At 38.8% G+C, this 24723-nt stretch overlaps 1 long non-coding RNA gene across 3 annotated transcripts; it reads right to left on the bottom strand.

Annotated features, from left to right (window-relative positions):
- Positions 1-577: 577 nt before the first annotated feature.
- On the bottom strand, positions 578-23478 carry LOC126817407 (uncharacterized). Of its 3 annotated transcripts, none has more exons than XR_007678994.2 (5): positions 23351-23478; positions 5141-5299; positions 3866-4046; positions 2456-2662; positions 578-679 (listed from the first exon to the last, which is right to left on the bottom strand). It is a non-coding gene; the product is annotated as an uncharacterized LOC126817407 (long non-coding RNA). The 3 variants fall into 3 exon arrangements; XR_007678995.1 differs by lacking the exon at positions 23351-23478 and adding an exon at positions 20464-20576; XR_007678993.2 differs by lacking the exon at positions 23351-23478 and adding an exon at positions 13538-13714.
- Positions 23479-24723: the final 1245 nt, after the last annotated feature.

The raw sequence follows: 24723 nt of genomic DNA, 5'->3' as shown, positions 1-24723 counted from the left end.
CCATGCGCATTTAAGAAATTGCCATTCTCATGTGAACGTAACAATGTGGCAAAGATGGACGAGAGAGATCAGGAAGGTTTGATATCTCATCTATTCATACCCTTTGTTCCAGTTTCTATCCGAGGGGAGTTGGGTGGCCGAATGGTTAGCGTGTGCGCGCTGTATCATCAGGCCTGTCATTGAGTCAACTGACATGATTACAAATCTCCGGTTGTATGTGACAAGGAGAAGGGTTGCCTGTCCAACCTCGTGGTTTTTCTCGGGGTCCTCCGGTTTCCACCCACTGCTAAAGATCCCTACGCGCAAGCGAATTATTGAAATAAAATTAAACATATGTTAGTCCCGAAATGACCTAGTTTGTGTCGAGTGGACGTTAAACCCCATTTCTCTCTCTCCCTCTCATTTTATCATTATATATATATTTTAGAAATATGGGATTAACATGGACGACAATGGAAAGTAAAATACAGGTGGTCTGATCCCGCTTTATACAACAAGAGTGGCGTCCCTTTAGACACTTCCCGAACGTAATGACGCCATAATATGAAATGCGTGCTTTATATAAAAGAAAACCTGCCTATAAACCCCATGCTTTTCTCATCATCAGATCGAAATAGGAATCTTCGTCGATACTACAGCTTAAAGCAGAATAATAGGCAATAAATTCGTCTTTAGTAACCTGAAGAATGAAGGAAAATATCACACCATTAGACATATGTATACATATCATGTTTTTGAGTAAAGGGGAGCACCTGTCGGGTCTAATTCTTTTCATGCCTAGTCTATTTTTCTGCTGGAACATGTATATATCTCATTATATTTCCATTTCATTATATCATGTTATTCCAATATATTATTCCATGTAAAATATAGTTTTATTGATGTATGTGTATGTTTTATATACTGTTCTTAATGGATGTAATATGAAAATAAAAAAAAAAGTTGAAATTTATACAACCCAGTACAACATAGTATTTTGCGAGTAGGGAGGTTGGGTTAGCACGTGCGCGCTGTACCATAAAGTCTGTCATTGAGTCAACTGGCGTGGTTTCGAATCCCCGGTTGTACGTGGCAAGGAGCAGGGTCGCCTGTCCAAATTCGTGGGTTTTCTCCGGGTCCTCCGGTTTCCTCCCACTGCTAAAGACCCCTACGCGCAAGCGAATTATTGAAATAAAATTGAACCATGTGTTAGTCCCGAAATGACCTAGTTTGTGTCGAGTGGACGTTAAATCCCATTTCTCTCTCTATTTCTTGAGAATTAAATATCTCCGATTATAAGTGGAATTAGGACGCTTGAAGAAGGGGAAGCACACTGATCAGCAGTGAATTTTCGCTAGGCCGCTACATTCACTGATAAGGATGACATCGATGCGACTTAATGAGTCCCAAATATTAACTTTTTTCTTCCGTCAAATTAAATTATAAAACATGTTTTTCATTTATTAGAAAAATAAATAAAGACGTTTGAATTGTTTGTAGGTAAAAATCATTTCCTATTTAGTGTAAATGGGTATTAAAATAAGTAAAATTCACCATTTAGTCCGAATCAGTAACGTCTTTTGTAAACAATGCACGCGTTATTGGGCCAATGATTGACGCCGCGTGATGTGACGTCACGTGTCGAAATAGGTAACAGGGATATTAAGAGATCTCTGTGAAACAGATTGAAGGAGAATGTGGGGGAGTGGAATTAGTTAAGAGATTTTTGCCTGGGCATTGGTATTTCCATTTTGCTATAGGAAGTTTGGGAGGGAGGGTGGGGGGGGGGGGGGTCTTAGCTTGTAAATCAGGGATTAGAGCCTATTAACACGGGTTAATCCATAGGGTTTCTACGATTTCGGGTGGGGATGGGCGAATGGTTAGCGCTTGACCGCAGTATCATAAAGTCTGTCATTGAGTCGCGTGGTTTTGATTCCCCAGTTGTACGTCACAAGTAGTAGGGTCTCTCTTGATCATTCTTATTGGCATATTTAAGAATATTCCCTTCATGGACATCACTTTCGCTACTTTTAGAAAACTATGCTAGCATTTACAAGGATCCACGGTGACTTGGCGAGTATAACGCTAGGTCTCAGGAGCAGTGGTGGCTCGGCGAGTAAGGCGCTTGCTAGCTAGCCAGCCAGGAGGTCTAGGCCTCGCTCCCAATAGTGGCCGAGAACGTTTCTTGGATTTTCCCATGTAATTCCCCCTTGTCAGTTGTAACGGCGGGTCTGACAAGGACAGTTTCTGGTCATTCGGATGGGACCAAAAACCAAGGTCCTGTGTATACATTGGCGTGCACGTAAAAGATCTCTTGACAGTTGGAATTCGATATTAGAGTAGGCCATAGTGCCGCTGTCCGGGCAAAATTACCCTCAAAGCACACTGTATGGCGTATGTCAGTCTTCATTAGCCCAGTCGGAGCAGAACAGTAGGACGTTAAACGCCATGTCATTTCAATTCATTTATAACATACCTTTCCATCTACGTGTTTATCAGATTCAAATGATTTTAAAAATTCTTCAAGGCATTGTTTTGGTTTCCATTCGCCATTTAAATATTTAGGATGGTGGGAGATGTCGTATTCCCCTAAATCTTCAGTTGTAATCACCCCATCTCCAGACTTATCGAATTTATTGAACGCTTGACAAACTATATTCATACGATTCTGTGACATTGCTGGCTGAAATAAAAACGCATACATGTATACGAAGAGCCCCGGGGAAGAACGATCTAAGTCACCTTTTCAACGATCCCCAATTAATGGCGCCATCTAGCATAAGCTTTCTGTGGAACAATCAATTTCAGGTAAAAACGATCGGAGTCACTATGAACCAAGCCGAAATGGCCTCCCGGACAAATAGAAGTCCACCGTACCCTTGATTTAACCATCGAACCAAAGCCCTTCTGAAATACAAGTCCATCGTTTTTATTTGACCTTAATAGGCTGAAAAGTTGAAGTCAGTTGTTGTACTGGTAATTATGATTCGTATTAAACATCATTTTGAAGTTGTATTTAAATCCACTCGTTGTTCTCTTCGCGTCAAGCATTCTCGTCCAAAGTCTGTTTTACCTTTTATGCGAAAAGACAAAAATGTGACTTAGATCGTTCTTCCCCTGGACTCTTCATATGCAATCTATATCCCGAGTGATTTAAAGATATATATCATGGGAGATTAGATAAAGAGCTGGCAATTCTCACTATAATAGTTAAAAACCAGATAATGTAAAGGTAATTTACTGAAAATTTCAGTCAAATTGATTCACTCTGAACCGAGATTTTAGCGAATGAATTTTCGACGGAGCCTCGATCATCATTACTAAAGTCGGTACGATAAACAACATAGTCTCGATTATCCATTTCATGATTAAATCACGAATGAAAGTTGACCAGCAAATCTGATCGTAATCCAGTAAATATCGTAGGCTAGCGATGACATCGAGAGTTAATTATGGTCTGGACAAGTTAATTAATTAATAATTTAGATAACATTTCAGGCCTAAAGAAAGACCTGCAATAGGTAGATTTAGCTCTTGCATAATGTATGTTTAACGTTTCCGGCGTGGTTTCCCCTTGTCAGTGATGCAGGATAGAGGGCATGATAAGGGACAACGTATAGTCGTTCAGATGGGACGAAAAACCAGTGTGGTCCCGTGTAAACATTGGCGTGTACGTTAAAGAACCCTTGGCATTTGGAATTCAACATAAGAGTAGACCGTAGCGCTATCTGGGAAAAATTGCCCTCATAACACACGGTATGGCGTGTATACCCGTCTTCATTAGCCCAGTCGGCGCAGAAGAATAGGACGTTAAACCACATTTCATTTCGTTTCTTGGTCATCGCAAGTTGCAAATAGTCCAGTTAAATCTAGGCGGAACCCTTACCCTCATTTTCTGATAGAATTCTGTGACATTAATGCTTCCGCTTCCGTCTTCATCAAATCTATTAAAAACCTCCTTAAACTCTGCATCGGTAACATCATGTAAACCAAAATCTCTCATACCAGTTTTAAATTCTTCTAGTGTTAGTTTCTGATTCCTGTCATCATCCATTATCCGAAACCATCTGTTAAACGGAAACGGAAGTAAAACCATAGAAAAACATGAATAAAACATTTCAGAAACTCAAATCATATAAAACTATTTGTAAAAAGGAAATACACCATCATATTGGTAAGTTTTCGTTATATAAAATAATACGCTCTTTCTGTCACGGAATCTGATTAAAATACAGATCTATATTTCGTTTAGTTTTTTATACTTTCGATGGCCTACACTATATGAAGACCTGACAAGTTATAGCGATAGGTCACGTCAGGGGTCAAAAGACCGACTTATTACCCTATGACGTCAGACATTTGATTAACCAATCAGCATTGATGTTCCGTGAAAAACACGCCTAAAACTCGCAGTAACAGACCGTTTCATTGGCTTATTCCTGACACCATTCAGAACACGAGTTAAATAACAACTCTTCCAGATCCAAGTGTAGTAAAGACAAGTAAAGCGAAATTTTGAACTATAAAAACGAAACGAAATAGGATCTGTGTTTTAATCAAAATGCAGCTCATAGTGAGCTCTTGATTTGATCAATGGGGGGGAGGGGGACGAATGGTAAGCACGTGTGCGCTGTATCATGAGGTCTGCGATTGAGTCAACTGGCGTTGTTTCGTGACAATAGGCTCGCCTGTCTAACCTCGTGAGTTTTCTCCGGGTCCTCCGGTTTCCTCCGACTGCTAAAGACCGCTACGCGCAAGCAAATTATTGAAATAAAGTTGAACCATGGGTTAGTCCCGAAATAACCTAGCTTTTGTCGAGTGGACCTTTTACTTGTATTTACTACACTAGGACCTGGAAGAGTTGTTATATAAGCTGCGTTCTAGATGATGTGGGGGATTAGTCAATGAAACGGTCTGTTACGGCGAGCTTTTGGCGTGAGGTGCACGGAACTGTGGGTAACCCGCTAGAAACATCAACGGCGATTAGTAATCAAATATCTGACGTCAGAAGGTAAAAATCCGCTAGTATGACCCCTGACGTGACCTATCGCTATAACTTGTCAGATCTTCATGTAGTGTAGGCCATCGAAAGTATAAAAAAACGAAACGAAATATAGATATGTATTTGAATCAGATTGTATGAGCTGTCACTTGAACCTACCTTGAGAGATTTTTTATACCGGCTGGACCTCGACCTAACAGAGCCAGTTTGACTTTCTCCACCGGGTCTTTTGTGTTAACTTTCTGTTTCTTGGCTTTACTATTCAATTCATTTTGCAACTGTGTAAGATTAGCCATTTTAATTACGTTTCGTTAAAAACTGAAATGATAAAACAAGGACAAAGAATGAATAAAGGGAATTATTTAGTAATTGTCTGGCTCTTATTTACAAACTCTCATTATAGGGTTTCGAGTCTGCTCAAAACACAGTCTTATGGTATAGGGTTTGGCGTCTGGTCAAAATTGAGAGAGGGGTGGGGGGTGTAACGTCCACTCGACACAACCCAAGCGACTAACACGGTTCTATTTTAATTAAATAATTCTTTTGTGCGTAGGAAGCCACACCACGTGACCCAATGACCCCCACTCTACCTCCCACTACAGGAACTAACAAACCTCCGTGTTATATCTCCCACAGCAACTGTTTTAAGATGGCTATTCTACGGAGTCCCTATTCTACGTGACCCAATGACCCCCACTCTACCTCCCACTACAGGAACTAACAAACCTCCGTGTTATATCTCCCACAGCAACTGTTTTAAGATGGCTATTCTACGGAGTCCCTAAGTGCACGATTCCACTCTTATATAATTATTACATCACTCTTATATTAATTCAGTATATCGAAATATTATATCGTTTAAACAAGATATTCATTCGTTTAAACGAGATATTCATTCATTTGAAAGAGATATTAATTTGCTTAAAAAAAATAATTAATTCGCTTAAAAAAAATTAATTAATTCGTTTAAACAAATTAATTAATTCGTCTAAACGATAGAACTATCCCGGGGAAATGCCCTTCATAGCACTCTGTATGGTGAATGTCTGTCTTCATTATCCCGGTCGGTGCAGAACAGTAGGACGTTGAACTCCATTTCATTTCATTTCATTAAGGGTTGATATTGAAGCAATATTAACCTCCAATGGCCAAGTGCACAAATGAATGAATGAATGAATGGAATGGGGTTTAACGTCCTACTGTTCTGCTCCTACTGGGCGGACGGCCATACGCCACTGACGTCAAGGCAATGTCTACATAAGACGTTACTGATTCGAGCAGAATGGCGACCTTTACTCATTTCAACACCCATTTACACTAAATAAGAAATAATTTTTACCTACAAATACTTCAAAAGTCTTTATTTATTTTTCTAATACACAACAAAAATGTTTAGAATTTAATTTGTCGGAGGAAAAGTTAATATTTGGCGCTCTATATCAGTGATTGTAGCGGCCTAGCGAATATTCACTGCTGATCAGTGTGAGCCTTCCCTAGAAATGTATAGGTCACCATCAATGACCTGTGGCAGATTTAAGACAGGATCTATGCTCATAATAGTTATAAGAACATTCTCTTAGCTATTTTGTGCCCCCCCTCTCTCTCTCTCTCTCTTTCTCTCTCTTTCTCTCTATCTCTCTCTCGTGTGTGTTTTTAATTAAACACGGTGGTATAATGAATGAGAATGTGACGTCGATATTAATAGTAATTACCTGTAATTAAATACCATCTGGTAATTGCAGTGGTAATAATTAATAGCCAGGAAATGAACAGCGTGTATATAGCAGGTCAATATAAGGTTGTGTGGGGTAGATAGACAAACGTTAGTTGATCAGGCGATACATGATTTTAATCGATTATACGGTGTCAATACGTTCACTGACTCAATAAATCTATTTGCTAAGGTCAGCTCATTTTTTGTTAAGGTCGTTGAGATGTAAATAAGGTTAGGGCACGTGATTGTTGGGGAGATTGTAGGTTAGGGTAAGCATTGGGGCTAGGCCCAGGGTTAGGGCTGGCCCAGAGTTGGGATTAACGTTAGCCCCGTTTACACCTAGTGACCTATGACGAAAAATTAAGCTAGCCTTATCATTTAGCGCTAACCCTTCATTAAAGGTTTAGCTGTACAAAGTTCCCTGGGATTTCCCAATGTGTTTTTCCCTTGTCAGTGGTGTGCACGTCAAAGAACCCTTGACAGTTGGAACTCAAATGTTGTCCTGGCACACTTACCCTAGCAGAACACTGCCTGGCGTGTGCCCATCTTCGTTAACACGATTGGTGCAAAAAACGTAGAACGTTAAACCCCACTGCATTCATACAAAATAAAATGAAATATTGTTTAAGGGGGGGGGGGGGGCACTGCTCGACAATATGCATTTTAAAATAGCTGATAGTGCTACCAGAAATGAGATTTTTTAAAATACTGTCGAGCAGTAACTGCCCCTTAACGTTTTACTGCATAATGAGAAGACAAACGCCATACAGTGTGCTATAACGAAAATTCTTGCCTGGACAGTGGCAATATATACGGCCTAATCTTATTCCGGTCTGCAACACGTTTTGTCCCAACCGAACAACCTGGCGCTACACTAGGCCCTACACGAATGAGAAACCAGGCTGCACACACCAGAATCAAACCCGGGACAGCCTGGTTCATCAGCTACTGCCATATTTACTGAATCCCCGTGGCTCTCGATCCCCTTTCAAAATTCCTCAAATGACGAACCCAGACTGGAAAATCATGGGGCTCTTTCTAGGCCAACACCAGAATCGAACTTGTAATCTCCTGGTTGATGAGCTACAATCCTACTCACCGAACCACCGTGACTCCCCCGTGTCAAATCCCTCAAATGACCATCAGCGGCTTTCAGTGATAATAAAGTAATTTGTTAATTGTTAATTTGGTAATGTGGTACTTTGCTAGATGATAGTTGGTAATGTGGTACCATACCATCGGATCTTGTCTCGAATCGTCATTAATATATATGTTTATAACTCTACTGGGAGTTTTAACAACAGACCACATGTTTTATTTCTACCTTTGTGTATAAAATTAATATCCATTAATATATCATCTAGAAATGTCACCTGTTGTCACACACGATCGCATTGGTTAGCTGCTATACCAGCGGCGAACGCAGACAATTTTTTGTTCGCCCTTGCCCACCTCTGGCTACGGGCCTGGTAAACACTGAAACAGTGAAAACGGAGTGAAAATGGGATTTTGGGCTAGAACGCATGCGCTGACTGCATGAGAAAATAACTCAACCAACCATGACAGCTGAAACATATTCATTAGGTTTAATTACGTCACGGTTCTACTCACACCACCTCCGATGTTGCCAATAATCACGTGCCCTAGACTTAATAACATCTCGGCGACCTTGACGAAGAATAGATCTAGCCCGTTGGGTGGCCGAATGGTTGCACGCGTGCGTGTTCGGTCTGTCATTGAGTCAATTGGCGTGCTTTCAATTCACATGTTTGTACGTGACAAAGAGCATGGTCGCCTGTCCAACTTCATCGGTTTTCTCCGGGACTTCCGGTTTCCTTCCACTGCAAAGTACGATATGTTAATGACCTAGTTTGTATCGAGTGGACGTTAATCTCTCGCTCTCGCTCTCTCTCGCTCTCTCTGTTTCTTTGTTTACACTGCCCCATTGTATTATTTTGCTACCATGGATTCCATCTATTGTCCTAATCCAGGGATAATATTGAGATAATAATGAGATAATATTATGTATTTATCCACTTTGACTCCATGTCAGTTGTCAACTGGGGAAACAATGGATTTTATATTATACTATTTCATGGTCAATAAAAAGCGCAAAAACATTAAATTCGCTGAATAAGTACTCGTAGGCAGAGGTGCGTGGGGTTCATTGGTAAATGATTATGGAGAAGCCAAATGGAGTTATGGTGCATGACAGTGGCTCGCCCATCTGCATAGTGATCCCGTGTTGGCAGAGAAATGTCGTCCGGATTTTCCAGCCTGCTTTCCCCCTTGTTAGAGGTGCCAGACGGAGAGTCTGGTTGGGAAAAGACGCGTAGTACTTCAGATGGGACAAAAAAATCGTCTTATTGGTGTGCATGGCGTATGCCCCTTTTCGGTTGGTGCAGATGAGGATCAGGTTAAATCTTATTCCATTTCAGAAATCGTTGTTGGGTGGTCGAATGGTTAACGCGTGTGCGTTAGATCATAAGGTCTGCCATTGAGTCAAGTAGCGTGGTTCCCATTCTCCGGTTGTACGTGACAAGGAGTAGGGTCGCCTGTCCCCTGGTTTTCTCCCCATTGCTACAGACCCCTGCGCTCAATCGAATTATTTTAATAATATTCAAACATGTTGTTAGTCCCACTCCCAAAATGACCTAGCTTGTGTCGCGTGGATGTTAAACAGCATTTCCCTCTCTTTCCACATTTGAGACAACATCATGGGAATTTTAATTATATAGTAACATGTGCAAATCGAGGTAGGAGAATTTTTCTCGGAAAGGTGCCTTTCCACCTACTGTTCTTCGATTTACAACTGCCAAGGGTTCTTTAAAATGCACGCCATTGAAATCTGATTTCCGATTCCCGATTCTTCACGCTATGTAGTTCAACCATTTTCTCTCTAATTCACAGACAAAAGGGACGTCAGTGACGCGAGTGAGTAGGGCGTTGGCGCGATAACCTACAGGTCTCATAGTCGATCCCTGTGTTGACCCAGAAAGACGTTGGCTCGCTAACCTACAGATCCCGTATTCGATGCCAGTGCTGACCCAGAAAGTTTACCGGGATTTACCGGCGTGGTTCCCCCTTGTCATCGGTGTAGGACGGAGGGTCTGGCAAGGGACAACGTATAGTCGTTCGGATGGGACGAAAAAGGAGTTCCTGTGTAAAAGAACACTTGACAGTTAGGATTGGATATAAGAGTAGCTTGTAGCGCCGCTGCCCGGGCAAAATGTCCCTCACGACACACTGTATGGTGTAGGTCCGTCTTCATAAGCCCAGTCGGTTCAGAACAGTAGGACGTTAAACCCCATTTCATTTCATTTCAAAACGGAGGTGAGTGCACCACCACCCTTGCTAGATCCGCGCTTTTGGTTAATTTATCTATCTGTATATTAATTTATCCACGTATTGAAGTAAATGTCGATATATTTTAATTGTATCATCGATCAAACATGAAGTCATTTTTTTTATAAAATCAATGAATGAATAATAATCCTTTTCATAATCAAAAATGTTGCGGAAATAAATTCCTATATCTTATTGATTTATTGATTGTTGAGTTTCGATTACTGCACAAACATCGCTAAGTGTAAATACATTTGTCATAATTCTTCCATGAGGAATTTGTGATCATAGCACGATTACTAACTTATTATGTACTAGCACACAATCTCGTAAAGATTCCTTGTCTATATCATTTACCAGCAAGGGCCTAAATAATTCACTCGACAAGATTACTTGCCTGCATCATTTACTCGTATACATCCACCGACAAGATTACTGGCCTGCATCATTTACTCGTATAAAACCACCGACAAGATTACTGGCCTGCGTCATTTACTTGTATACGTCATCGACAAGATTACTGGCCTGCATCATTTACTCGTATACAACCACCGACAAGATTACTGGCCTGCATCATTTACTCGTATACAACATCAACTGGCCTACATCATTTACTCGTATACAATTACCGACAAGATTACTGGCCTACATCATTTACTCGTATACAACATCAACTGGCCTACATCATTTACTCGTATACAATCACCGACAAGATTACTGGCCTACATCATTTACTCGTATACAACATCAACTGGCCTACATCATTTACTCGTATACAATCACCGACAAGATTACTGGCCTACATCATTTACTCGTGGTGTAAAATCTCGATTACTAGGATATACAACTTACACAATCTCAGCTTGAATACTGGCCTACATCATTTCATTCAATAAAACCTCGGGAAGTTTACTTACCTACGTCATTTACTCGTACAAAATCTAGATTACTAGCCTATACAATTTCAGCATCAATACTAACCTACAGCATTTCATTCAATCAAACCTCGGGAAGTTTACTTGCGTAAATCAATTTCTCAGTGCAAAATATCGAAACGATTACTAGCTAGCCATTATACAATAATAACCCATATAAAATATCAGCACGAACACTCTCCTTTATCATTCATTCGTACAGAATGATAGCAATAACATAGCATTTACTCGTACAAAAGATTACTAGAATACCGCATTTACTCCTAAAGAGTGGTAGAAAGATTACTAGAATATAGCATTTACTCGTACAAAATGACAGCGCATTCACTCGTACAAAATGGTACAAAGATTACTAGAATACAGCATTTACTCCTAAAAAAAACCGGTAGAAAGATTACTACAATAGAACAATTACTCATACAAAATGATAGAAAGATTACTAGATTATAGCATTTACCTGTATAACATGGTAGAAAGTTTACTAGACTAGAATTACTATAGAAACGCCAGAAAAACAACCCGGTTATAAAACTTAGTTTGGATCCATATTCTGCTTAATAAGCATTTTACAACAATGTTAATTATCTTTTACCACTTAGCACACTCTGGTAATCAATTCAATGTGTAACAGGTGTAAAAATCATAAAATACACCTGTTCACCTGAAAGTCAATTAACACCTGACTATATACCATTAGATATACAATAACAAGCTGCTTTCCCTTTAATCATTTAATAATAGTTTCATTCGTTTGGATATTATGGATCGTGTAAGCTGTTCTATGTTTAGCTGATTAGGCTGTATGGTGGCTAAATATGAAATAAAATGGGGTGTAACGCATGAGCGTAGAAGCCGGGGACAAACATTAGAGCATTAGACCATATATCATAGAAATATAATTATATAATTGTAAAATGAATCGCTCGAGGTTAAGTTTTGAATACTATAATACATATGTGCCTTTTAGGGCATCTTTAACGTGATGCCATCCAGTTCAGTTTATTGTCCCATCATAACGACTAGTCAATTTTACTCGCCCCCCCCCTCCCCTGGTCTTGGGACTATTGTTGAGGGGACATCTGCCTGTTAAATCTCGGCCAAGACTGGAATTAAACCTAGGGGCCCCGTGTCAGTAATCCAGCGTCATACGCACCGAGCCACCGTGGCTCCTTTGTTAAATATGAGAATAGCCCCAGACAATAATTACGTTTTGTGCATAAGCCACAATTCAGTCGATCTAATGCAGCTTTACTGATAAATAAAATAATATCCCACACCTATTGTTAAACTGACAATAACACTCTACTTTCATTTTAATAATTGACAAATCGTGTATTACTGGAGTATATAAAATAATCCCGTTTATGAATAGTTTTATTCTATATTGATTATCTACCTGGGGTCATGTCTCCGCTCTAACAAAAGGCCTTCATTAGTTAGTCAGTTGATAGCCTAGACAAATGGTTTAACAATGGCGGATTATTATGTTCGTGTTATTATTCATACATATTTGATAACAATGGACTTGATATAAGATATGTTATGATTATAACCAAGGACCAAGTTTCATATGATATACGTAGTAACTGAAAGGTGTGGAGTGGGGATACAGTAATTTATATTATCTAATCCCCACCCGCGTTGTCTCCACCCCCTTTCCCTCCAGGTGGTCCATCGGTGTGACCACAATTAGTCGTTGGGTTTGTTCTATACGTAGTCGATATATATATATATATAAGAATATGTCACAACAAGTGTACCAGTCCCTTTCTTCTGTCGGGAGGGGGCGAATTTGTTAACGCGTGCGCGTTGGGTCGTAAGGTCTGTCATTAAGTCAAGTGGTGTGACTTTCGACTATAGAAATAAAATTGAACCATATGTTAGTTCCGAAATGACCTAGCTTGTGTCGAGTGGACGTTGACCTCTCCCCACCCCTCTCTCTCTCGCTCTCTCCCTCTCTCTCCCTCCCTCTCTCTTTTACTAAGAAATGCGTATATATAATATATAATAAAACTATTGTATTCAGATAATTACAATACAATACAAGTACTCGATCGTTTCTCTAGAAATATCCACAACCTGTTGTGTTTCTTTATACAGATAAAAACAATACCTAATCTGACACAACACAAATACTCACATTACGTGGTGATAGGTCTACTTGTTTTACAACAATAATTACAACGTAGGTTCACGTAGAGATATTTACTTTTGAGAGAGAGAGAGATGGGGGGAGAGAGAGAGAGACAGGGAGAGACAGAGACAGACAGATTTAACGTCCACTCGACACAATCTAGGTCATTTCGGGACTAACATAATTCGCTTTCAATAATTTATCAGTGGGAGGAAACCGGAGGACCCCCAGAAAACCCACTAAAGTTAGACAGGCGAGATATCTAATGAAAAAAATAACCGATAAACTCTGTTCAATGATACTGCAGTACCCCAGACATATCGGTTTTAGACAGTGTGTTGTTTTCGGGTTGTTTGTTTACGAGCGGTTGTTTTGTTTTGTTTTTCGTTGTTGTTTCAAAATAAATAAAAATCAAATCAAATACTTACATAGATAGATAGATGTAGTTAGTGGGCTTTATCCTGTTTCAATGTCTAATAGTAATATCAATACAACAATCCACTGTCACCGATACTCCAAGGCAGGCAACAATGACTTAAGCTACCTTGTGTTTACGTGTTCAGTCTATATATACCAACTAACGGTGTAATCTATAAGTCTCTCTATGGTCGTCTCTATATATATTTAAATATTCATATCGAGATCGTGGTGGTGTTATAATTATAAACATGTAAGATCATGTTTAAAACAACAGACATAAACAATACTACATGAGCTAGATATGGGACAATAGGTTGCAAGTTAAGTGTTAAAAACGCGTTTGTTTCACATGAAGGCTCCGTTACAATGGCGTCACGTCAGGCCTTTGTGTTATGGCTTTAGAGTTTTTTGCGCTTCTTTCAGATTGTGCGCCGCCTTTTCAATCCATGGAATAAAATCATATGGTTTCATTGTTGGGTTTTAACGCTAGTGGCATGCAATTAACATGTGTTCTTACAATTCTACAGATAGATTAATTAACCAAAGGCGCGGATCTAGCAAGGGTGGTGGTGCATTCACCTCCGTTTTGAAATGAAATGAAATGGGGTTTAACGTCCTACTGTTCTGCTCCGACTGGGCTAATGAAGACGGGTATACGCCATACAGTGTGCGATGAGGGAAATTTTTCCCCGGGCAGCGGCACTACGGCCTACACTTATATCGAATTCCAACTGTCCAGGGATCTTTTACGTGCACGCCAATATGTACACGGGACCTCGGTTTTTCGTCCCATCCGAACGACTAGACAGTTGTCCTTGTCAAACCATCCGTCCTGCATCACTGACCAGGGGGAACCACGCCGGAAAATCTGGATGAACTTTCTTGTCCACTTAGGCACCAAAACTGATATAGGGAAAACTATCTAAACACTGAGGCTGGCCGAATGGTTTAACAGGTGCGTGCGTGTGAATGCACTTGGTCATAATCATATTCCGCACCCCCCCCCCTCCGTCTTCATTAGCCCAGTCGGGGCAGAACAGTAGGACGTTAAACCCCATTTCATTTTTAATAAATAAACTTTCTGTGGTTTCCTTAGCAACCCTATTCTTCTCTTTCTAATGGTATTCTGGCTAATGTCCGATAAATTTCCAAGTTTTCCTAATATTCGCCGTGTCTTAAGTTATTATATGACTAAATGTGTTTGGGGCAAAGTGGCGAATATACGTATTCGACGTTAAGTTTAACATATTTGGCAGATGCTAACTGTAGTTGGGGAAGTTCGGGAATTTCCGGAATCCAAAATGGCCGTTTTATTTAAATGAGAATTTGGAGGAATACTAATAACCCTAACCCTTTTTAGAAGACTGAACTTGGATACAATTGACCTTTTACCTCTTAAAAGGGTTGGAGTTGGTATTCCCCTAAATACTCATTTATATAAAGCGGTCATTGTGGACTCCAGAAATTCCCGAGTCTACGTTTCTAGTGGTTTACCCACAGTTCTGTGCAGAGCACGCCAAGAACTCGCCGTAACAGACCATTTCATTGGGTAATTCCTCACATCATCCAGAACACGTCAATGATAACTCTTCCAGGTCCTAATGTAGTAAAGACAAGTAAAACGAAATTTTTGAACTATAAAAAACGAAACGAAATAGGATCTGTGTTTTAATCAGATTACGAATAAACATAAAGCCAGAAATTACCGGGATTTAAATGTTTAGTTTGCCTTGATGGTGGATCTCTCCTACCCCCCTAAGACGCATACCACAACCGTTTCATCATAAAAAGTGGGGCCACAGCAAATTTGATCTCAGTGCCCTTTCGTACACTGCCAAGGAAACGTACTTTGTAACTAATAATAAAAGCATACATCAATATAAACAAACATTTCCCAATATTTACAGAAGGTAATTGCTCACGATTTCATTGACAATACGATTACAATATACTTTTATTTACTGTGGTACTTGGTCTGATGGTTTCATTATAAACAAACATTTCATGATATACCGGTACTATTTGGTTTTGTTTATTGGTTTCACAATTTGAAACAACGAATTATGTTTATTCAGCCTCTTGAGCAAATATTATCAATAAATATTTAAAAACTATCTTGACGACTTAACAAAATCAACCATATATGGCCATATCCACGCACGGTTTTGTTTATTTATCTGGTTACTATGACAACAGTAGAAATGACAGAACGGTATTACTCAACTGAACCAGTAACCATAACGACACATTCTTGATCAATCGGCGGGGAATTTATCGATTATACCTATCACTTCGTTAAAGAAATTTAAAAATATCATCGAAAACAAACTAACGATGTTCTAATGAATAATTGAATCGGTGGAATGACACCAAGCCCGAGGTTTCGGATCGTTGACTTCTATTACGTCATCATTGTTTGTTTATTTGACATACTTTCACACTAACACAGTGTAAAATAACATGGCCTTAAAGAGAGAGAGAGAGAGAGAGAGAGAGAGAGAGAGAGAGAGATGGGGTTTAATGTCCGCTCGACACAAACTTGTTCATTATTTCGGGACTAACATATGGTTCAATTTTAATTATTTTAATAATTAGCTTGCGTGTAGGGGTCTTTAGCAATGGAAGGAAACCGGAGGACCCGGAGAAAACCCACGAGGTTGGACAGGCGACCCTACTCCTTGTCACGTACAACTGGGGATTCGAAACCAAGCCAGTTGACTCAATGACCAACCCTATGATACAGCGCACACGTGCTAACCATTCGGCAATCCAACCCCCCAGGGCTAAAATAATTTCCCACTTGGATTTCAGAAGTACAAGCTGCTGGTAATATTGTCAGAAGATGCTATAACAACGAAGTAATGATTAACTAACACTTGGTTATGTTGGTGTCTGGATAGTCTATGGCTATAATACGGCATGATGGATCAATAACCATTGTTTCCAGTTTGGTCTGGTCTTCTTGACTACTTCCGGACTTCAAAATACTTCACTATTATATGCCGTGTTCATTCAGTTAAAGCCGCTCATCGGCGTTTGAGTCAATTCAATTCCCTGCAAACTACTATATGTTATGGAAGTTGAATCCCGAATCTGAATATCACTTAATAAATCGTTCAATTCCGTTCTGTATTTACAGCAATATGATGAATTGAAAATTTCGCTTTGCAGCGCCACCTATATCTTTTGGATAAGAGTCTTTCGTGGGTATCTTTAAATCCGATTGAATTTTCGTCGCATATTTGATATTTTAGTTTGTTTTTTTTTTTTAAATTAAAGATACATTAGTTAAGAGCTAAATCTGCCTATTGCAAGTCTTTCTGTAGGCTTCAGTGTTAAAGGATCAATTGGTGATCAAACCGAGAAACAATATATTGTGTGAAAAATGCAAATGGCGATCACGGGGGTTTAATTTCATATATCAAATTTTAGTCAGCTGAGTTATGACCAACTATAAATCAACAAATTGGTTTCTACATAACGTTATATAACATATCACCGAGTTATTAATATTATGGTCCTTGGCGTGATTCCATGGTTACGTGGGAAATCATATTAATAAATAAACCCAATATCGGTATATTACAATTAATATTACAGTCCTCGGCGTGATTTGGTTGCGTATGAAATTAAAACGAAATGAGTATAACACGAAACGAAATATTGATAATATACACAATAACTGTATACTCATTAATATATTATTATACCATTATCACATCTCTAGTGGTCACATTCCATTCTACTTCACTATACCCTACGTGCATCCATGGCATAATCGCGTATTCAAATTATCTGCTCTTGATCGTAGCTCGATTCTACGAACCAATCAAAAACAGTTTACAAAACAGTCTTGGCCTCATTTTGTCCATTCACAACAATATGGCGGCTTGTTCGCTCGATGAGAAAATTTGCAAGAAATTTAATATAAAAGAAGTGAAATGCACACAAAAAAGATGTCCTAAAACATCTTTTAAAAGGCTCAATACCACTCTTGTTGTAACTAAATAATATGTCCCAATCTTTATTCTCGTCAACAAATTGTACTTTTTTTACAATATTCCAATTAATTGATGATACAAATTTCATCTTAACACACCTAATTTAAAAAATTGGAAAAATTCAACTAAATGATTTGAAAAGCCTGACGTAAAGCTTTTCAAATGTTACATGGATTTAAAAATATTTTTGAACCCTCTGGACAAGTAAAATAGGATTTAATGGACAATTTACACAACAGGAAGGACACTAACACATAGTACTTAGAATAAGGCTATTTTTTTATTTCTGGAGCTGTCAAGCCAGCAAGAGTGTTATTGTCCCTTTAATGGAAAAGACATCTTTATGTCTGTTTTTAAGTATTCAACGATTTTTTCATTGGTCGATAAAAAATAACAAAAAAATCAACAATCTGATTAAAACACAGATCCTACTTCGTTTCGGTTCTTATAGTTCAAAATTTCGTTCTGCAATCGAAGGTATAGAGAAAAAAACGAAACGAAATATAGATCTGTAATTTAATTAGATTGAATAATCAATGGCAGATAAATTGAATACGTGCCCCCCCCCCCCTTTCCTCTCCCCTCCTTCCCCGGATCCCAGCTAGCGATTAGGGGTGTGGAACGGAATGAGGCCACCGGAGATACCGATGATGACTATTATCTACAGTCCAAAGTGTGACATGGTTTTAAAGGAGCATAAAACGAAAGTAAAATTTAACACGAAACGAAGTATTAACCAATACCTGTATACTGGTTAGGGAGTCACTGGTTATAGGGAGACACGGTTGAACGGGATTTTCCGACGTGGTTTCCGGTCAACACCGGGGATCACGGTGGCTAGGTGGGTAAGACGCTGGATAACTAGCCTGGAGGTCGGGTGTTCGATCCTTGCATTGGCCGAGAAAGTTCATCCATATTTTCCAGCGTGCTTCCCCCTTGTGAGTGGTGCAGGACGGAGAGCCTGACAAGGACAGCTGTCTAGTCGTTCGGATGGTACGAAAAACCGAGGTCCCGTGTTTACATTGATGTGCACGTAAAAGATCCCTTGGCAGCCATAGTGCCGCTGTCCGGGCAAAATTTACCTCATAGCACACTGTATGGCGTATGCCCGTCTTCATTAGCCACATCAGAGCAGAACAATTGGACGTTAAACCCCATTTCATTTCGTACACTGGTTAGGCCTCTACATAATATATAATAATATATAACATATTCGTCAATTATTAATCATATGTTTGTGAATATATTACAGTTACGGGTAAGCTAATTAATATTATATAATAATTGAATACAAAGGTGTTAACCACCAAAACAGTCATCATAACCTACAATGTAAGTATACTTAAAGGCTGAATACCACTCTTGTTGTAACTGAATAATATGTCCCAATCTTTATTCTGGTTAACATATTGTACTTTTTTACAATATTCCAATTAATTGATGATACAAATTTTATCTTAGCACACCTAATTTAAAAAATTGTAAAAGTTCAACTAAATGATTTGACTTGGATTTAAAAATATTTTTGAACCCTCTGGACAAGTAAAATAGGATTTAATGGATAATTTACACAACAGTTAGGACACTAACACATCTAGTACTTAGAATAAGGCTATTTTTTATTTTCTGGAACTGTCAAGCCAACAAGAGTGTTATTGTCCCTTTAATAAATGTGGTCGAATGGTCGAGTGGTCTAACGCGTGTGCTTTAAATCATAAGATCTGTCAATGAGTCAACTAGGGTAGTTTTGATCCCAAGCTTGTAGGGGGTGCGGAATGGTTAGCGTGTGCGCGCTCTATCATAAGGTCTGTCATTGAGTCAACTGGCGTGGTTTCGATTCCCCGGTTGTACGTGACAAGGAGTAGGTTCGCCTGTCCAACCTCGTTGGTTTTCTCCGGGTCCTCCGCGGTTTCCTCCCACTGCTAAAGACCCCTACGCGCAAGCGAATTATTGAAATAAAATTGAACCATATGTTAGCCGCGAAATGACGTAGTTTGTGTCGAGTGGACGTTAAACTCTCTCTCTCTCTCTCTCTCTCTCGCTGAATAAACTAGAACAACAATATCGTCCGAATCATGTTTAATGTCTAAGTGTAAATGAATCAGATATATAGTTAACGGGAATGAAATGAGATATAATGGGGTTTTAAGCCGGTCACATCTAAATATTAATACAACCTATTATTAGACGGTGAGTTTCGATTGGTTTCTTCCCTATTATGATACTGCCAGGAGGTTTGAAAAACAAAATCCATCACAAATATCGCAGAATAGCGATGGCATCGAGTGTTAATTATGGTCTGGATAAGCTAAGTAATGTCTAATTAATAATTTAGGTAACATTTAAACCCTGAATAAAGACCTGCAAAAGGCAGGTGTTGTTCTTGCCTATAATGCATCTTTAATCAACATTAAAATAAAATACACCTGCGTACATTTTATCGTGAATTAAGTCGTGAAAACAGTTTCTGGCGAACCGACGAATCTGAAATATTTAAACATGCATTATGCAAGAGCAAAATCTGCTTATTACAAGTCTTTCTTTAGGCCTGAAATGTTATCTAAATTATCAATTAGACATTAATTAACTTACCCAGATCATAATAAACTCTCGATGTCAAGGCATATTTCTTACAATATATAAGTTCGTTCTGGCGAACCGACGAATCTGATATATTTAAGTATTGAGAATCATGCGTTTGAGATTTGCGTTCTGTTGTTATCTCTGTAGCCATCAAATAATAACATTTATGTAAATGGCGTTCCGTGTCCTGATGTATATGTATGAAATATATGTCCACGGATATAACAACAGAACGCAAATTTCAAACACATAATTCTCAATACTTAAATATATTGTACAAAAAATGCAAATGACTATATAATAGTTAATATTTTTATAAAATCAGTTTTCATTAAAATAAAACTTCCTACCTGACCAGTAATAACAATAGCGTTGGTTATTGTGCTACGCGTACACACGTGCAGTTACTATAAGGATAGATTCTGTTGATATTTTTAACCGTTTGGTATAATCAATATGTTTTCTATAAAATCACCTGGTTGTCATGGTAATGTATATAATTACACACCTGAATCTGGCGCAATATTTATTCACGGCTGTGAAATTCGGAATTCAATAATATTCTAACTGCAAGATTATTGTGAAATCTCCTCAAACGCCCTTCCGATTTTATCTTGATTATCTTCAAAATAAATTAAAGATCAGAATGGGGCTCAAAACATACGTGTAGCTTGCCGAGTGGGTGGGGGCTATAGCCATTACATAATTAGGGAGGTAAAACAAGATGTTGACGCCCATAAAATTAATTTAAAAGCTATCATTTCAGAAAAATTTATTTGCATTGTCCGTTTAGCATCCAACGGTCCTAAGTTTTTTTTTTATTTTCTTTATTGTAAAACTGATCTCTACCAGTCTACGGTTTTTATTCGAAATTACGATTCATGTTTGCTTATTAATGTATGAATTATGGGATTTATTTCCGGAAGGGGTGTAACTCTTTCCTGACATAATGCATCTTTAAATCCTGCTTCACAACCCGCCGTACGTGTGTTTTGGAAACGCACGTATCGTAGGGTTTGGTAGCTCGCAGACCGGCCGCAAGAAACCGGGTCAAAGTTTTGAAAATAGCACAACCACAGTGCTTGTCACAAGTCTCTACGGCCAGTGCGCGATCTTCTTTGGTGCCGAATACACGGAAGTGACGCATAAGTTTCACGCACAAGTCTATTAAAATCCCCCCCCCCCCCCCCGTACACCGCCTGTAGTAACACGTACGGTGTATTTTGAGCTAGACTAAAGGTGTCTTTAGAATCAATATGTCCATAATTATCACACATCTGGATATGGTTTTATTATTATTAATCGATAGATCGATCAAACGACATCTTATAAATCTATTGTTACATTGTCATCTATTATAGAATTTGTTGTACATCAATTATTGAGTCAACCATAACGTAATATCACAGCTCATCTCACTACCACGTTATTGATGAGTGGATTACTGACTTACGAGTCAGGAGGTCCTAGATTCAATCTCATTGCTGACCAAGGAGGTTCCCCGGTTAAATTCCCTTCTTAGCACACGGTAGACGCACGTGTGCCTTCATAAGTACGGTTGGCGCACGTGTGTCTTCATAAGGACGGTTGGCGCACGTGCGTCTTCGTAAGGACGGTTGGTTCATGTGTGTCTTCATAAGCACGGTTGGCACACGCGTGTCTTCATAAGCTTGGATGGCACACGCGTGTCGTCATAAGCACGGTTGGCACACGCATCTCTTCATAAGCAAGGTTGGCACACCCGTGTCTTCATAAGAACGGTTGGCACACGCGTGTCTTCATAAGCATGGTTGGCACACGCGTGTCTTCATAAGCATGGTTGGCACACGCGTGTCTTCATAAGCATGGTTGGTGCTATGGGATAAGGAGCTGCGGTGGCTCGCTAATCATGAGGTCTCGGATTCTATCCCGGTGTTGACCGAGAAGGTTCCTTGGAATTTTAACGTCTTCTACCGGTGATGCAGGACGGGTGCCTATAGGACAGGAATCTTGTCCTTTTGATAGGACGAAAAATCTCGGTCCTCCCGTGCACTCATTGACATGCGACATTTGGGATTGTTTGTGATGTTTTATTTTGTTGGATGCCAGTCAGTGTACGTTGGAAATTTTATGTCCATTTTGTGTTTGCGTTCTGTTATCGACACAGTAAGCCGAAATTTAAAGTAAAATTTGTAAACAAGCCGATTTCCGCTTAAATCGTTTGAAATCTTATATATCTGGCCCAGTCACTAACGGAAATTTCCGATCAACCCGAAATTTCTACACGACACATGCCAGGATTTGTAAAATGGGGTATAAGTTCTACTTGTCTGCACTGACTGAGCTAATAAAGAGAAATTTTGTCCGGGCAGTGGTGTTATGGCCTATCCTTATTACGAAGTCCAGCCAGAGTTCTTTAAAGTACAGCCAGAATGTGTATACGAGCCTCGGTGTTTCGTCCATCACAACGATCAGACCAGTGATTTTCAACCAGTATGCCGCGAGATCTTCTTAAGCGTGTCGCGAAATTTTGAACAGCACACTGAGAAAATTTCTCACTAAAGAAGCCAGCTTTTTGATTGATGAAATTCAAAACACTGCAATAAAGTATGGTCATAGCCGTGTTTATCGTCATTTAGTTTGAGTCATTCCATGTGTCTATGACTTGTCTGTGTCTACAGTTGTATGCCGTCTATGACTTGTCATGTTTTTATTTTGCAAAATTCAAATATTTTTCATAAATATATTTAGCCAGGTGTGCCGCTATTTTTTCATGTGTGACAAGGCGTGCCGTTGGCAAAACATGTTGGGAACCACCGGATTAGACGCTGTCCTTGCGATCCACGCCTGGATTTGCACCCGGGTTCTGACTGTGTCTAGAACTGACTACTTATTGATTCGATTCAGAAAAATAACACGTCAAATAAAAATCATTGAATGAACAAAGTAAACCTTGTTATCTGTAAAATGATCTTATTCCAATAAAACATCACAACATTGATTGTTAGCTAAATTAAACAACGCTCACTCGACATACATTTGATCATTTCGATACTAACATAGCAGTAGACTCGTGGTTAGCGCGCAGGTGTCATTAACGGTTTGGGGGAACCGGGAGAAACGCTATTCCTGGCTTAACGCGGATAAAATTAGATAAAAAGCATCAAAACAATGCCCGAAAAACAAATGAACGTTACCCCCCCCCCCTCTCTCTCTCTCTTATGGATTGTGCAAGGTTTAAAAAAGACCACCACTTACCTGCCTAAGGCTGAGTAAAATTGAAGTAGTGTTAATTACAGGAACAATATAACGAAACGAAGAGTAATATACGTCTTCAACAATGAAAACAATACCGTGTTGTTAGGGATATACCTTACCAGTCTCTTTATAAATAATATATAATACACTGATCAATTCCCTCAACACTTGTCGCTTTAATTGCTATTCACTACAGTAGTCGCGATTAATAGACTTGATCTACTAGATCGATTTCACCATTCATACAGCTTCCATTACTGTCAACCATGTGTCGCGAATCAATCTGATTACAACACAGATCCTATTTCGTTTCGTTTTTTATAGTTCAAAATTTCATTTTTTCTGTCTTCACAGCACTAGGATCTGGAAAAGTTGTTATATAACAGGCGTTTTGCTTGTGCTTGATGTGAGGAATTAGCCAGTGAAACGGTCTGTTTCGGCGAGTTTTTGGCGTGAGGTGCACGGAACTGTAGGTAAACCACTAGACGTCAAAGCTGATTGATTAATCAATGTCTGACGTCATAGGGTCAAAAGCCGCCTGTATGACCCCTGAAGCGACCTCCCACTACAACTGGCAGGATCTACATGTATTAGAGGCCATCGAAAGTGTAAAAACGAAACGAAATATAGATCCGTATTTTAATCGGATTGGTGTACTGATCTAATCCATTATCCAATAATAAGACTTGGGCACATTTTATTGTTCAGTTTTGACAGGCAAACGATGTCTACCGTAATGATAAATGTTTCTTTAAAGATACATTAGTTAAGAGCTAAATCTGCCTATTTCAACTTTTATATCAATTAAATCCATATATAGAAATTGTTGATGATAAAATCCTTGTGAAATTTAATTAGTAGAATATCATAATCATATATTTATTTTATTATTATATTAGTCGTTGATTTTATCATTAAGTATTGTTTTGTATTTTAGCTGTGATAAATAAAAAAAAAATAATAGATACATAATTAATATTCCCAAAATATATGATTTAGTGCTAAAAAAATATCACAAAATTTGATGTCTCTTTCCACGTTTTGAAAATTTACGTGTTTGTTTTTTGTATATATCAAATATCATCCATGCAGTATTTTTACCAAAAACAACTCGAATGAATTAATATAAAAGTAAACTCTTGTTTAAAAACGATTACGTATTTTTGTAATGGTTACAAATACGTTTTATACAACTTTGTTTTTAAAAGAGTTTCTGTCCCTAGAAATATTGTCCATCCTGTAACAGAGTATTAAATCATAAAATAATAAAGGACCCCTTTATTGACGAAAAAAAAATTTAAAAAAAAAAAAAAAATTAGACCTGTATTTACATAACAAGACCAAGCCCCTCGGATGGCTTGGATTTAAACTGT

The sequence above is a fragment of the Patella vulgata genome, chromosome 4, assembly GCF_932274485.2.
Source record: "Patella vulgata chromosome 4, xgPatVulg1.2, whole genome shotgun sequence".
Classification (NCBI taxonomy): Eukaryota; Metazoa; Mollusca; class Gastropoda; family Patellidae; genus Patella; species Patella vulgata.
Note: the sequence above shows the minus strand (reverse complement) of the source record. Positions and strands in the feature narration are given on the sequence as shown.